This window comes from Polistes dominula, unplaced genomic scaffold (assembly GCF_049000335.1).
Source record: "Polistes dominula isolate Pdom_NZ unplaced genomic scaffold, Pdom_raw_medaka contig_15, whole genome shotgun sequence".
In the NCBI taxonomy this organism is placed as follows: Eukaryota; Metazoa; Arthropoda; class Insecta; order Hymenoptera; family Vespidae; genus Polistes; species Polistes dominula.
The window spans coordinates 4,815,001-4,832,152 of NW_028300915.1; the positions used below are offsets into that span (position 1 = coordinate 4,815,001).

The 17,152-nt window shown below is 36.5% G+C and overlaps 1 long non-coding RNA gene across 1 annotated transcript; it reads left to right on the forward strand.

Annotated features, from left to right (window-relative positions):
* Positions 1-3,306: 3,306 nt before the first annotated feature.
* On the forward strand, positions 3,307-12,938 carry LOC149033187 (uncharacterized). Its single transcript, XR_016175924.1, has 3 exons — positions 3,307-5,938; positions 9,457-9,822; positions 11,407-12,938. It is a non-coding gene; the product is annotated as an uncharacterized LOC149033187 (long non-coding RNA).
* The last annotated feature ends 4,214 nt before the right edge of the window (positions 12,939-17,152 follow it).

A 17,152-nucleotide genomic window follows, 5' to 3' on the forward strand; every position in this document is an offset into this window, starting at 1 on the left:
GATAGATAGATAGATAGATAGATAGATAGATAGATAGATAGATAGATAGATAGATAGATAGATAGATAGATAGATAGATAGATAGATAGATAGATAGATAGATAGATAGATAGATAAATAGATAGGTAGGAGTATGATACGAGATCGAAATCGAACATCCTCGAATTTCTAGGCGCGTTCGTTATCACGCATACACGCTCGGCCGAGTTCGCGAGCACTTTGCCGAGCATTTTCGCGAGCATTTCGGCAAGCAAGAGCAGGAGAGCGCGTGTTCGTGCACGCTACTGAAATCGCCCTCTCCTCGAAATATAGTTTCCCCGCTGGCTTCATACACGAATCTCTCTCTCTCTCTCTCTTCCTCATTCTCATTCCCTCTCTCTATCTATCTATATATCTATCTCTCTTCTACTTGTCTGGCAGCTCAACCACGATCGGCGCACCCCTTTCCAACTCTTGCACGCATACGCGCACGTGCACGTTTCTACGTTAACTCTACGATCGAGTCGTAAAGCATCGCACACATAGATACCAGACAGAGACGAGATAGAACGAGAGAACGAGAGAGTAAAATAGAGAAAGAGAGACAGAGTAGGAGAGAACGTATACTAGCCCCCAACACCAATACGAAGACAAAATGTATTTCCACGGAACGCGAACGTAGGAGCATTGCCCCTACGCTTGCTCGTTTGCTCGTGTGCGAGCGCGCGCGCGCGCTCGCGCACCCCCGAGATGTAACGACGCACACCCCTTCCCCTTAACCACCACTCCCAGCAGAGTTTTACTCGCGCCACCCCTTGACCCACCCTTCCACGGCCTCGCGTTCTCCCCCTTTCTCTTTATCTCTCTCCCTCTCTCTATTCTCCCTCTCCTCCCACCCTCCACCCTCCCGCTATCTCATTTTCTACTTGTTTCCATCCGCGTGTCTCTGTCTCTCGCAGAGCGTCGCCCAACCCTCCTGACCAACAGTTTTAATTTGTTATTTTTACATCATTTCGTCCTCCTCGCTCTCTGCCAGTCCAGTAGTCCAGGCCAACCCTTCTTCTACTACCCTCTCTCACACTCTCTCACTTCTCCTCTCATTCCCTCCATTCCTCTTTCGGCGTGGAACCGCTTCGAACCCTTCTCTATCCTATTCTAACCCTGTCTCTTTCTCTCTCTCTCCCTCTCCCTTTTTCTCTATACTTCGACGTGGCACGATTACTCCGTAGCAGCAGCGATGCCTTTTAATCGTCCGGTCATTATACGTATATCATATACGACATTTAATCACGTCCCTTGTTTTCCTTGAGATCCTTTATTTTGTAGGAAAAATTTGTGTTAGAATTTGTACGATATTGCGTTTCGATATCTGTATATGTATCACTTATATAGAAAAAAAAAATTGGATGGAATCAATTTTTTTTTAATTCTTGTGTACATATCTTATCTTGTGCTTTTCTTTCTTTCTTATCGATCGATGGTAATTTTTACTCTAACTGCAAAAAAGGGTTTTTTAGTTAAGGGTTAGTTCTTTCCAACCTTCTAGTAGTCGCAGTTTTCTTGGATTCTCTCTGGCAAACATACGCTGAGCTACGAGATAGCACGTCCTCGTCGTCGTGCGCGCGCAGCCTTATCGATCCATGCCGAGGAATCGATCGATCTATATATACGAACAATATATATATATATATATATATATATATATATATATGTGTGTGTGTATATTTGTGTGAGTTTGTATGTTATATATATTTTATATAAACTACGAGGCTTACTGAATATATAGAAATATATACGAACCAAGAGAGTATGTATGTATTTATGTATTAAAGCTTGTGTGTGTATATATATATATATATATATATATATACGTGTATATGTAGTTACATATATGTATCTCATTCGATCGATAGCATTCAGTGCCAGTCGCACAGCCGGTCTCGGAAGGTGCGAAAGGACGAAGAAGTTAGCCATCTTATTTTGATCTTTCAACTTATTCATTCAATTTTTTGCTCGTATTGTTTTATTTGATCATTTCCTTATTTAATATATACATATTTAAATTTTATATATTAAAATTAAATTAATTAAAATATATATTATATTAAATATATATTATATTTTTATATATTATTTAATATATAATAAAATACATAACATTGAAATATGTACTAATTTCTTTTTCGTTATATTATAAATATATTAATTCTCTTAATATATTAAGTGAATTAGGGATGAAATCAATGTAAAATTTAATTCTACCTACGTATATATATATATATATATATATATATATGTATACTTATATGGATATATAGTACGATGTAGAATATGTAGTTATCTTCTATCTCTCTTTTCTTTCCTTTTTTTATCATCTCTTTTATTTTTATTCTACTCCTTCCACTCCTTCCATCTCAGAATTACTTCTATACTCAGCAACCTCCTCTCTCCTTGTCTTTTATCGGGACGTACTTTCTCTTTCTCTCTCTTTGTCTCTGTCTCTGTCTCTCTTTATCTTTCTCTCTCTCTCTCTCCCTCTTTCACTACTCCGTTTCTCCCTCGTTTTCTTCTATACATTCATATATATATATATATATACAATATATCGATACATCTACATACTAAAGTAGTAAGCGTGCGTGGGTCGAAAAAGGATTACTCGAATATCTTTCTCTTTCTCTTTCTCTTTTTCTCTTTCTATTTTTCTTTCTCAGTCTCTCTCAGTATCCCAATTTAGACTCTCCCCAAGTATTTCAATGGCGAGCTAAACCGAGCATCCTGACACACGCGCGCGTATCTACGCACTTTTATTTTTTTCTTACGAAGGACGATATCTTATCGAGGAAGAAAAAGAAAGTAAAAAAAGAAATAAAAAAGAAAAAAAGAGAAAATAAAAAAAAAGATAGAGAGAGAGAGAGAAATATAGAGAAATAAAAAGAAAAAGAATCTCATCTCTGTCTCTTTTTTCTCTTTCTCCAAAAATCAGCTATCGCGTCCGTAGAGAAGGTAGTAGAAAGGGTGGCAGTAGATGGAGGCGAAACGAGGAAGGAGGGTGGGAGTAAGAGGGAAAGAAGAGGTGGGAGAGTCGGAGAGAAATAACGGAGTAAACGAGGGAGATAGAGCGTGAAGGAAGGAGAGAGAGGTAAACGTAAGATATGTACATACATATATACATGTATACAAGTATATACTATATACGTATATTTATCTAAATATATATAGATATATATGTATATATATATATATAAAACATATATATATTCTATATATATATATATATTATATAGTTGCGCGCGCACTCTGCAGCCTCATGAAATAGGGGGAGAGAGAAACGGGATGCAGGGAGTAACGTCGTTCCAGTTGGTGGGGATGAAAGAGAGAAAGAGAGAAAGAGAGAGAGGGATAAAAAGAAAGAGAGAAATGGGGAGGGTGATAGAAAGGGGACTGGTAGAAGGGAGAACCGGTAGAACGAAGTACGAGCTAGCTGTTCTCCCTCTCACCGTCTCTCGACATTTCTCTCTCTCTCTTTCCTTCTTTTTCTTTCTTTCTCTCTCTCTCTCTCTCGTTCTCTCTTTTCCTTCTCCTTTTCCACACTCCTACAGCGCGTGTATAACGCGTACCAACCTTTACCTCCACCTCCACCACCACCTCCTCCTCCTCATCCTCCCCTTTCTCATTCCTTCTCTTTCTCCTCCTGCTCCTTCTTCTCCTCCTTCTACTTCTATCTCTCCTCCGTCGTCGTTAGACGCGCTTTGCCAGACTCCCTCACCCTCTCTGAAATATCTCTCCATGGATATTATAGAAGGCGACGCCGGTATTTCTCTATCTCTATCTCTCTTTCTTTCTTCTTTTTCTCTTTTTTTTATGTTGTTTTTTCTTTCCCCCCCCCCTCTCCCACCCTTTTGATTTTTCTTTATCTTACCACCGCTAAGCGAATAGGAGAGGAAGAACATATTTAACCCTTTTTATAAAATACAACCGACTCGTTTGCAAACAAGTATTTGTTATTATTGTTATTATTGTTTTTCTTTTTTTTATTTAATAATAATAATAATAACAATAATAATAACAATAATAATAACAATAATAATAACAATAATAATAATAATAATAATAATAATAATAATAATAATAATAATAATAATAATAATAATAGTCTTTTGGTTCTTTTTTCTTTTGGTAAATATACGAAATAGACCCCATCTAAGATCCTTTCTTTCGTTTCTACGGGGGCCTATGGGGGTTGATTTTCGTTGGACACACGAGGTACGAGTATACTGTTGGTAGTAACCAAACGGAAGAACGGAGATAGTAGTAGCAAGGGGTGAAAGACTATAACAGTGAAAGAGAGAGAGAGAGAGGGAGAAAGATGGAGAAAGGGAAAGAGAGAAAAGAAAAAGAATGACAAGGAGAGAAAGAGAAAGAGAGAGAGAGAGAGGAGACTGTATCCACCTAACCTACCTACCGCAGGGCAAGAACAGATGAGAGGAGATCCCTCTCTGCCAGCCATCAGGCTAAAAGGAAGGGGTGAATGTCTCGGGGTGGGAGCGGGATACTGGAAGGGAAAAAGGGGCAAAGAGAGAAAGAGATGGAGAGATGAGCTTCTCTCTTTGAATCTCTCTCTCTCTTTCTCCCTCTTTCTCTCTCTAACTCCTTTTCCCTTCAAAGCGTCCTTTGTTCACTCTTCGTTCGTCCCCCAGGACCTCGCGTCCTACGTCTTTTCCTTCCAGCGCACCGTAATCGTGTCTTCCAGGGCTGAAACCCGCCAACGAGGAAATACCGAAAACTTCTTCTTTTTCTTCTTCTTGTTCTTCTTCTTCTTCTTCTTCTTCTTCTCTTCTTCTTTTCTTTCTTTTTTTCTTTTCGTATTCTCTCGCTTCCGTCTAATAGTTCGTTGAAAAAAAAATTATCTCAATTATCTACTTTATTATTACTATTATTAGAAAATATTTGTGACGTTTTTATTAAAACGTAATAATACCAACCCCCCTATTTGAAAATTGAAAAAGATAAAAAAATTACTTAAAATATTTTCTCTCTCATTTTTCATAGTCGGGGATGGAAGACAAAAAAATGAAAAAATATATAAGATAGGTTCGTTTAAGTTTTTCTCGTCACAAAAGTTTCGCGCAAAACGGAGTAAAGTAAAGCAAAGCAGAGCAGAGCAAAGCAGAGCGGAGCAGAGCAGAGCAGAGCTGAGCAAAGCTGAGTTGAGCTGAGTTGAGAAGAGTAAAAGCAAAAACACACACACAGAGAGAGAGAGAGAGAGAGAAAGAGGGAGAGATAGAGAGGGAGAACCCACAGTTTCCCGTTTTCGCTCATCCCGCTGCTTTTTCTCCCCGCTTATACAACATACCCTTCCACTCACAGAGTATCCTCTCTTTCCCTCCCTATCTATCTATCTCTCTCTCACCCCTCCCTCTCTCCCTCCCTCTCTTTCTCTCTCTCTCTCTCTCTCTCTCTCCTGGTCTCCTCCCTCGAGGAGAGACGGTGATACGCCATTGGAGCCGGGCGTGGACCAATCGTGAAACTCGTTTCGGACCTGGCGCATTCCCCACACACGTGGTTGACGTATGTCCATATTCCTAGGGATAGCTGCGCGAAAAACGTCAAAAAGAGGAAGAGAGAGAGAGAGAGAGAGAAAGAAAGAGAGACAGGGAGAAAGAGAGAGAGAGAGAAAGAAAGAGAAACAGGGAGAAAGAGAGAGAGAGAGAAATAGAAGTTTCGTAGCTGAATCGTTGCTCGCCATGCTGCTAACACGAGATAGAAAGAGAAAGAGAGATAAAGGACGATGGTAGATATAGTGTAGTAGAGTAGTAGTAGTGGTAGTAGTAGTAGTAAATAGTTGATAGTATTGGTGATGGTAACTATGTAGTGGGGATGAAAATGAGAAGGAACGAGAATCGAGAAAAACAATGATATTGCGGAGGATACGTGGAGGAGAGACGGAGAACCATCAGTAAAGAGTTTCACATATATATATATATATATATATATATATATATATATATATATATATAACACATATACAAATATAAATATATAGGGGTCGTAGGATTGGAGAGAAAAAGAGATGGAGAGTGAGCGTGGATAAAGAAACAAAAGTTGGGAATAGGTAGAAAGAGTTGGTACACGAGTTTAAGGGAGATAGAATGCGATGAAAGAGATGAGAGACAGAGAGAGAATGAGAAAGTTAAAGAGTGAAACAGATAAAAAGTAAGAGAGAGAGAAAGAGGGAATGAGAGATGGAAAGGAATCGTTCGAGAGAGATAGAGATAGATGGATAGACTGAGACAGAAAAAGAAAGAGATAGAAACACATATACACGCACAGAATGAGAGAAAGAGAGATGAAAGGGAGAAATTCCTCCCAATCCTACACAACTCCGGTTACGACGTGACGCGAAGCGCCGACCACGTGGCTCTTCTCTCTCTCTCTCTCTCTCTCTCTCTATTCTCGTATTCGCCATTCCCTTCCTCTCATTGTCAAACATATCCGTCTATCTTTTCGTCTCAACACATTCCTACATCCTCTCTTCTCTTTTCTCTTCTCTCTTCTCTTTTCTTCTCTTCTTCGTGTTCTTCATCTTCTTTTTCATTTTTTTCCTTCTATCGTCGTTGTCGTTGTCATATTCATTTTCATCGTTGACGTAGTTGTCATCATCGATATCGTTGAAAAGTGTATCTTACTATGTACTAACATGTTGCTTTTAGATATCCTAGGATGAACAAAAATAAGTCAAAGAAGGAATAATAATTGTTAAAAGAGAGGACTTCAATTCATTCGTTCGTTCGCTTATTCGTTTGTCTGTTCTTTCTTTCATAGGACTTGGTACCGCAGTCCCGCACTGCGGTCCTGGCCAGTCGATCCCAGACCAACTCTGTATTATATCGATTTTTTCTTCGATTTTATATCATTATAATTGAGAAACAATGATATTTGCATGATTAAACAATATATTAAGTCCGAGATATGAAGAATTGTTTGTGTAGATATTTTTTTTCGAAAAATATAATTTGTAGAATTAAATAATTTGGATTATTTGAATTTGGTAACTGATGTTACCAATTAACAAACATTGATATGTTTCGTTTGATAATTAGTCCGTCAACAAAATTACACTAACAAATGTTTGATAATAATTAAATATAATTATTAACATAATTTCAATGGAAGAAAATACAAAAATTTTAATTCATAAAATAATTGATCTTTTTTTACGATTATTAGTCATTCTCTTGTTATCCTGTAAAAAAAAAGCAGGGGGAAAAAAGCTCCTGCATTGGTAGGCGACTTATATTGATTTTCTCGAAATAAAAGATTATTTCGGGGGTGAGCGAAATGACGTCATAGATTGATCAAGTTCCAAACCAGTTAGGTAGGTTAAAATGTTCTCTTAGAATGAACGTAAAACGCGTGTGCAAGTTTACGTAGTACTACGTATAAACACTCGTGATTCTCTTTCATCACAAATTGGCCCACGTGGAGAATATGTATCAGCAGCAGGATGAAAAAGCACCAACACGCTTTCGATTATTATCGAAATTAAACACACGCACGACTTCCGGACTGGCTATCGATAGAATCTTTCCACTCGGTGCAACACGCTACTTTAACACATTCCTATCAAAATCAACAAATTATCTCTTTCCTATCTACCAAATAATTATCTCTCATTATTTTCATTCTAATTGATCTGATTGTAAATGATCGATTAATATCAAAATTATATCATATTAATTTACAAATATTTTTGTCCACAGTTTTGTTTATAAAATGATATAAGTGATAGATTAAAAACTAAATATATTATACTAGAATATAATTTAAATATAATTATTTCATGAAGATTTGTGAGAAAATTTGATAACAAAATGACGTGAGTGATTTCGTTAAAGAAAAAATGAAAAGAAGAAGAAGAAGAAAATGCAAGATCTAAAAACATTTCCGCATACAATTTGTATGCAATTTTAATGCGAAATCAAGGAAAATTGATTTCTCAAATTTCGATGCCCCAGAAAGAAAATATTCTATTATTCAGAAGGAAAAGAAGTGCCCTTGGTCTCTCTCTTAGGTTTTTAATAATATCTTTAATTTTATTTATTTATTATGTTACTGTTTTGGTAATAGGAACGTTATCTTGTAATTTATAATTTTAGAAGTGGAATTCGGAATACCGGTTATATTAAATTATTATTTAAAATAATTATAAGGAATGATATATCGATCTTTGATTTATATTGGTATTTCAAACATTTTCAAAATTTATTATTATTCATTTAATTTATTTATTATATTTGATAATTCCTTCATTTTTATCAATGTATATCGTTGTTTCAATTTCATTTGTTATTCTAATTATAATTAAGAAAATGTAACAAAGTGAAAAATGTATACCACTTTTGATTCAAATAATTGATCTCATTTATGGAAATGATACGAGTGAACAAATTTCGCATACGAATCTCATCCAATCGCGAAAAGTGCAGACACATTTCAGGAGATTTTGGACGCGACTCGATCGTATTTGGCGAACAACACGCTCTACCTTTATTTTAGACATAGTCTTCGATATAAATAATAACAAACAATTTTAGAAATAATCAGCTTATTTTGCAAAAGAAATAAAAGAAATTCAAATAAATTATTTTTTTTAATATATATAAAATTAAATATCATAATAAAAGAAATATTACTTTTTTCAAAATGACAGAGAGAAGAAGATTAAAACAATGTTCTATGGGATATTAATTTGTTAATGTGTTAATTCAAAAATATAAATAACATTTTACTGGGATATTAATAAAACTGTCTCGAGTATTACATTATGATAAATGAAACAATAATTGATAACAAGAATATTATACAACACAATACTTATACAATCCAAATAATTTCTCAAACTACTCGATTGGCGATATTATTAAATAAACGTAAATTGAAATATTTCCCAAAAGAAAAGAAAACAACATATAAATTCAATCACTTTAAACTAATTAATAAATGATGCATATAATGTTATTATTATTTTTATCATTTTTATCAAGTCACTTATAAAAAGGTTACGCTCTTCACTTTTGTTAATACACGTAGCAACTGATTAATCCGTCGAAACACTTTAATTCGGAAGCATCGAAGAGTAAAAGAGAACGTATCCAAATACAGATAAATAGGTCATTGCATTAAAAAGCATAACTAGAGGGAGAGTTAGGTGAGGATTTGATCAAGAAGAAAGAAAGAAAGAAAAAAAAAGAGAGAAAGGTAAAAAGAAAAAAATGAAGAAGTCAGGAAGTAAAGTATTGAAAGAGCAAAATAGAAAGTCTTCCGAGTGATTTAAATTCTGCCACAGTTTCCATCTACTCAAGTCTGCCATATTTAAAATAAAAAATAAAATAAAATAAAAAATAAAACATGTACCAAGTTGTTTGGTTTTCTTCGTCGTCTTTAATTTTCTTATTGGTCTTTGATTTGTTGAAGGGTAAAAAGATGAAAGAAAGAAAAGGGTAAAGTACGATCGGAATAAGTGAAAAGTCGATTTACGTACTCGAACGATCTTGACCCAGAGAATGTGGTTGGGTAGTAGTGTCAGTAAGCGCACGACAACCACCACCAACCAACGAACGAACGAACCAACCAGCCAGTACGGGAATTCCTACAACGGGCCATCTATTACAGCAAGCCACCTGCTGGCTGTGGCATTGAATCGGCGAGTAGACAAAGGAAGGGAAATCTCAGTGAAAAGAGAGGAGTCCGAGGAAAACGACTGCGGAAAACGAGTGGAGCAAAAGGAGAAGGAAAAAGAAGGTGGTGGAGGTGGAGGTGGAGGTGGAGGTGAAGGAGAAGGTAATAGTAGTGGTAGTGTTACCACTGTAAAAGGAAGTTAAGAGAAAGAGAGAGAGAGAAAGAGAGAGAGAGAAAGAAAAAGAAACCAAGTGTGTCGAGCTTGGAAGCCCACGTCCGTATTCCTTTCGACTAGAACTATTCCAAGTGTGCCATCCAACGAGTGCATCGTCCGTCCGCTCGTCCATTTTTTCTCCCCATCTCTTTTTATAATATAATACTTATAATATACAGGGTGATTTGTAACTGGTGGTACAAGCGAAAAGAGGGTGATTCTACATGAAAAAAAAAATCGAAAATATACAATAAAATATTTTCGTTTGAGGCTTTGTTTTCGAGAAAATCGACTATGAATATTCGCAAAGTACGTGTGTACTTAATCATATCTCGTTATACCAGACCTACGAACTTTTCATATAAGAATAACCAGTATACATATATAGGGTATTTCCGAAAAGTTCGTAGGGTATTTCCAAAAGTTCATAGGGTATTTCCGAAAAGTTTGTAGGGTATTTCCGAAAAGTTCTTAGGGTATTTCCAAAAGTTCGTAGGGTAATTCCGAAAAATTCGCTCGTTCACGAGGCTCTTTTACGAGGCTCTTTTACGAGACTCGTTCACGAAGCTTGTTTACGAGGCTCTTTTAGGAGACTCTTTTACGAGGCTCATTCACGAGGCTCGTTTACGAGGACTTTGATCATATCTCGTTATAACGGACCTACAAACTTTTCAGAAATACTCTACGAACTTTTCGGAAATACCCTACGAACTTTTCGGAAATACCCTACGAACTTTTGGAAATACCCTATATATGTATACTAGTTATTCTTATATGAAAAGTTCGTAGGTCCGGTATAACGAGATATGATCAAGTACACGCGTACTTTGCGAAAATTCAAAGTCGATTTTCTCGGAAACAAAACCTCAAACGAAAAAATTTTATTGTATATTTTCGAATTATTTTTTCATGTAGAATCACCCTCTTTTCGCTTGTACCACCAGTTACAGGTCACCCTGTATAATTCTTCTCTCTTTTCCACCAATAACACCGATCGCAAACATATCGATGTTTGCGAGCACATTTTTCAAGAAAATTAGAGAAAAAAATAAAATATAAAAGACGCGTTTTGTCTGTTGAAAAATGATCAACGGGGTGTGGTTGATCTACTAAATTCGATCGATCAACTATCTTTACGTTTTACCGATAAGTTCCTATACTTATTTCTACGTAATAAATGTTTTATATAATTTCATATATGAGCTACGCGTTTGGCATGGTATAATATCAAATATACATATTATATACATATTTATATATGTTTGATATTAATTCAAAAATGTTCTTATTATTTTCATACTTATTTTTCAACTAATTTAAATACTAATCAAACGTTATTACTAAATCCGATAAAAAGTAGAAAATAAAAAATAACTTCACACTTAAAATAATATATTCAAAAGAAAATAAAAAGAAATAAAACTTAAAAGAATAAAATGAATTAGTAGCATACTATATATATACGTATATATAAGTAAATAAGTATAAGTATATACTTATTTACTTACTTACATACATACATACTTACTTAGGTTAGCACGCGACGGGACAACCTTCGAAGGGAAGAGCTCGCAATGGGCAGACTGGCAATGGGATGGGAAAATCGCGGGAAATTCGAGGGCGCCGCGCCCGGAATCCGATGGTAGATAGAAACAAGACGATGATAGAGAGACTCCGACCCTAAACCTCTCTCTCTCTCTCTCTCTCTCTCTCTCTCTTAGCTCCCTTTCCCGCCTTCGACCAAGCCAACCCTCGCCTACCCTCCGAGTACCGTCGCATACTCGACAATCCCAAGTATACGTCGACGTAGCCGGCATAGCCGACTACTACTTTGCATCGTGACCTTGACTCTCTCTCTCTCTCTCTCTCTCTCTCTATCTCTCTCTTTCTCTCTCTCACTCTGTTTCTTAAGCTGCATGCCTGCTTCGAAAAAGAATCCAACGAGTAGCCCAGTCTTCTTTCTTCTTTCTTCTTTCGACACGATAAAATGAAAGAGAACAAGGAGAGTTGTTGCGTGGCCCTCGCACGTATTTCGCTCTTTCTCCCCCTTCTCCTCCTCCTCCACCTCCACCACCGTAGTAGTAGTCGTCGTCGTTGACCTACTTTAGGGCAAGCATGAAAAAAGGCACACGGTACCTAGGAGTGAACACGAGGTTGCTCCGGTTACGCTACTTTCATTTCATTTCGAATCACCGGTCCACCTTTTTTTCTCACCTTCTGTGTAACTTTCCTCATTACCGATCTTTTTCATCGTTTATCAGGGATGATTTTATGTCAATTATAAATATTTTTCTCTAGATAATCGTAATCATTTTTGTCAAATATCTCGAATAAAGTTAACGCTTGTGTACCCTTTAAATGCTCAAATAGAATATTTCGTTTTTTTTTATTTATCTTTCTTTCGACTATCATAAAAGATAAAAAATGTTTGAATATTTGTTCGTAGCAAGATAAGAGGAAATCTCACTATTTTCTAATAAGTAAGTTTGTACAACAGAGTGAAAGAAGTTGAAAGAGATAAAAAAAAACTAGACAATGAATGAAAAAGAGATAAAGAGAGGGAGGAAAGACAAAGGTGGAAAGAATCGTATGGATAAGGAAGAGGGAATTCAACAAGTAGAAAGCCGACAGCTGTTGATGAGAGAACCCTCTCGGTTTGGTCCTCTTTCGACCTCCGAGACTTTGAAATTCTTTTTACTTTGGATTATTGTCAGAGTGTCAGGCGCAAGATCTCGGAGCGATTCGAATTGCTAGGAAAACTAAGTATTCTAGTAAGTTTTTATCAATAAAATGGAAACGTGCTTCTTAATACTAGGTACATGTGCATATATTTATTCATGTAAATATGTAAGATGCTTGGCATCGACGAGAAACATGCTTTTCATCGTTTCAAAACTTGGAATGTTACCGAGTAGGCAACCTTGAGCTTTGAGCGAGTAGCACGAAGCACATTTTCCCAAAGAAACAGAAAGTTTTAGAAAAATTATTATATTATTATTATTATACGTGATATATCAATTATTTATTATTTATACAAATATAAAAATAAAGAAGAAAAATTGTTTATATTTTATTTAAATATATTTTTTTAATAATTAATTATAGTACGTATAATGTAATTATATTTTATAATTTAAAATAATTATATAATACACAATATATTAATATATTAATATATTTTATCAAGACTCTTAAATGTAATTTTACCAAACAAAATTTGACCAGAACTAACAATTTCTCGGAATCACAAAAATTCATTAAAAACCAATTTAGAAACGTTATAAGTATAGTATGCCTGCGGGTTTATGATTAGTGATAGAATTTATATTTAGGATTTTCAAAATACTTTCTTGAGTAAATAAGATTGATCAAGTAGAACAAATTTAAATAATCTTATGTAATATAATAATATATAGATATAAATATAATAATATATTACAAAATAGAACAATAATAAATAAAATATTAATTTTCCAATATTAAATAATTATTAAAGATATCCTAATTTTCTCAAAAATGGCTATACCTAGAAAGCTAATTACTATAAATCGTATGTACGGTCTGTAACCCTAACGAACCCATATAAATTTATAAAGTTTCATAAATTTCTTAAAAATACAAACTCTGGTTTCCCTATGAAATAATATGAGTCTACATTTCGTAGTATGCAGTCGCACCCAAACACACACATATACAATGCTTAGTAACCACGAATGGGGACTACGAAGCACCGCACAAAGAGGAGACCGAGAACAGGAAAAACTGTATATTATATTCTATCTCATTTTCTCACAGGTACAATTCTATAAATGTATATATGTTTGCTCTTTTTCTCTTTTTTAGTGACGTAGCGTTCGGTCACTTTTTCGTTTCATCGTTTCATCCGTTTTCAAATCACCTCGATTCTAAAGAAGTTTTTACTCCAAAAAAACAATTGGTACACCTGTCTTTAAAAAAAGAAGATAAGAACAAGTTTTACCACAAGAACAAAGAGATTGCACTTGAATGATATTTGTGAAGATCTCCCGATCGCTGTCAAAAATGTTCACGAGACATCCGGTCTTGTGCGTTCTTCGTATCGATCGACTCGATATCGTCGACGGAACTGACGCGTCCACTACGAAACTTCTGACACGATCGAAATCTTCTAGAAAAAAAAGGAAAGAACGAATTACAGGTGCAACCGATTCATTCGATAGATCAATTCACCTGTTAAACATCACCGATCAAATTGAATTTATTATAAATGTCGCAATTATACTGAAATCTTCTTAAACTATTCTACTTGTTACTTAAAGTGTATATATTATTTAAACACTAATTCATTTAATAAGTAAATAATTAATATATATATACACATGATCTTTCACAACGAAATATTCATATAAAAAATGAATAATCCAGGAAATTGATATATTCCAAATTTTTACATATATAAACATAAATATTATTTCATTTTTAATGAACATTAACTACAAAATTAAACCTTCAATAATCCAATTGTTTCTTGTGTCTATACAAGATTAAACAATATGAAATGTATAATTTAAATGATAATATAACAACGCGCTTACTTAACAAGCAATTTTTATCTACATAAATGAATTGACAATAATTAATAACAAAAAAAAAATAAAAATAAAAATAGATTAAAACACAATAAATAAAAATATCAAAGACCAAATATGTGTGATTTTCAAAAATTTTCTGCTTACGTTACGAAGCAACAACAAATAATCGAATATCATCCTAATCAATGGATCTAACACTTATAATCAAATAAATCAATAAACATAAAAAACACTATAATCATCAAAAGATTATGCCCTCTGTCGGAAGGAAGAGCAATCAAGGGCTCTCACGGTTTTCGATCGATACTCCGTCGGTCGATCGTTCGAACGGAGGAGCAAAGGGAAGCGGTGGGAAGGCAAGAGGGGGAATTTGTGATTTCCTGATGATGCGAAAAAGGTACAAAACCAATAGGAAGTGTTAAATATAAACATCCACGCGTATGCGTATAACACTTAACAAAACCTACACACTATACCAAACACACTCACATACACAAAGAAACAATAGGAGATGAACGTAAAAATCAATAAATTAGTCGTAGTAATCGTAATAGTAGGTATTGTTAATAGTTACAGCGGGTGTTGTCGGAGATGATTACGGTGGGTTGTTGTAACACGGGTTAAAATGAAAGAAAAAGAAAATAAATAAAGAGAGAGAAAGAGAAAAAATAAATGAGGGTGGAAAAGGAAGCGACGATGAAAGTTTTTATCGATTCTTATCATAGACGTCGAGAAAGAAAGCACGTGGGTCTTGACGGACTGATAGAAGGTTTCTTGCGTCAAATCGGCGCGCGCAACCATCGTACCGCGTGTTTGTCCTACGCACCTACATAATATGACGTATATAAACGTAACGTATGTACGTAAATACGAGAAGGAAATACTACGAAATAAAAAGAGAGATAGTGAGAGAGAGAGAGAGAGAGGGAGCTGGGGTGAGATAGGGTGTCGACGATCGGAGACGAAGGAACGCAAGATATTTGGAAGATATTTATAATGCATGGACGCGAGCGAGGACTCCGGCACGCGGTACGGCATCGTGTTCCTAGATAGAAAGAGATAAAAATGAAAGAAAGAGAAAAAGAGAAAGAAAGAGTGTGTGAGTGAGAGAGAAAAAGGGACGGCGAGGAACGTTGGGGCAGGTCGTACATAAACGGGCCGCCTCCGAACCGCTGGAATTGCTGAGAGACGGAGATAGAATATTACGGTGTTGTGTTATGTTGTATGAGTAAAAGAGAAAAAGAAAAAAAAAAGGAATAGGAGGAGGAGAGAATATCACGCGTATCCTCTTTCGTGCCGCGTGCTGAAGCTCTAAGTTGTTGTTTAATGAGTTGGAAAGAGTTAGAAGAACACGCTGTCAAAACGCTGTGGAAGAGGATGGAAGAACAAAAAAAGAAAAAGAGAAAGAGGGGAAGGGAAAGAGAGAGAGAGAGAGATAGATCAGATAGAAATTACGTAATTGGTGTGTATCTGAGAGATTAGTTTTACGACACTTCGGTTCCTGTGTTACCAGATCTACTCCCCTTTCTCCTCTGCCCCATCCCAGAGTTAATTCTTCCCCCACCATGGAGACTCGCGAGAGAATACACACGAGTCGTGGGCACGCGACCTAAACTACGATTGTGTGTACGGGTGTAGGTGTATGTGCGCGTGTGGATAGATAGTAATGGGTATATGGGTAGAAGGTTGGAATACATTAATGATCTGAACTGATAGGGTAACGCGATCGCCGGCTAACGTACGGCCGGACTCGAACTTGAGAGCCGTGAAATTTGTCGTAGGTCAAGGCGGGGATCTCTCCCCGTACCTCTCGTCTCGTCTCGTCTCGTCTCTCTTCTCCTCTCCAGCAGCCTCCTCCCTCGACTCGCATTAATGACCCCGTTTAGGAGTTTATGCGAATACCTCCGAGCGCTCGGAGTCGGAGCCCGCGAGCGTGTTTACAGTACTACAACCTTCCTTCTATTCTCCATCTTCTTCCTCTTCTTCTTGTTTGAAAGTGAAAGAGAGAGAGAGGGAGAGAGTGAGAGGGGAGGAGAAAAAGAGACGTTCTCTCGATTTATGTAAGATCCGATCGCAAAGTTGAGCGCTCGAGAGTAGTAGAACCACTTCGGTCACGGAGGACAACGATAAAAGCGTCGGGTTGGTGAGCTCGTAAATAAAAGGGTAGAAAGAGACAGAGAGAGAGGGAAAGAAAAAGAAAAAGGGAGAAAGGAGGGGGTAGGAGGAGAGTCGCGGTCCATTCATGAGTTCGGCCACAGGCAGTAACGTGCTGCTGCAAGAGGAGGAAGAGACGAACGAGATAGAGGAGGAGGAGGAGGAGGAAGAGGAGGAGGAGGAGATGGAGTCGACTCACTCGGTCGTGCGTACACGCTGGAAAAGTCTTTTTCTCCGTGTATTTTACGGGAGGTCAGGGTTAAAGGAGAATGAAAGAAAGATAGAAGTTAAAGGAAGAGGAAGACGACGACGAGGAGGAGGAGGAAGAAAAAGAGGAAGCAAAGAAGGAGGTGGGGTTGGACTAACGTTTTATGCGACTACGATTCTCTTCGACCACGGTACGTCGACCCTCTCCCTCCCACCTTTCCACCCACCTTCCCATCCTTTTGTCTTACGAAAGAGATTAATCGAGAGCGAGTTACAATACCACCCCTCTCCCTCCTCTTCCATCTTCGTTCTCTTTTTTTTTTTTATTCTCTTTCATCTCTTTTTT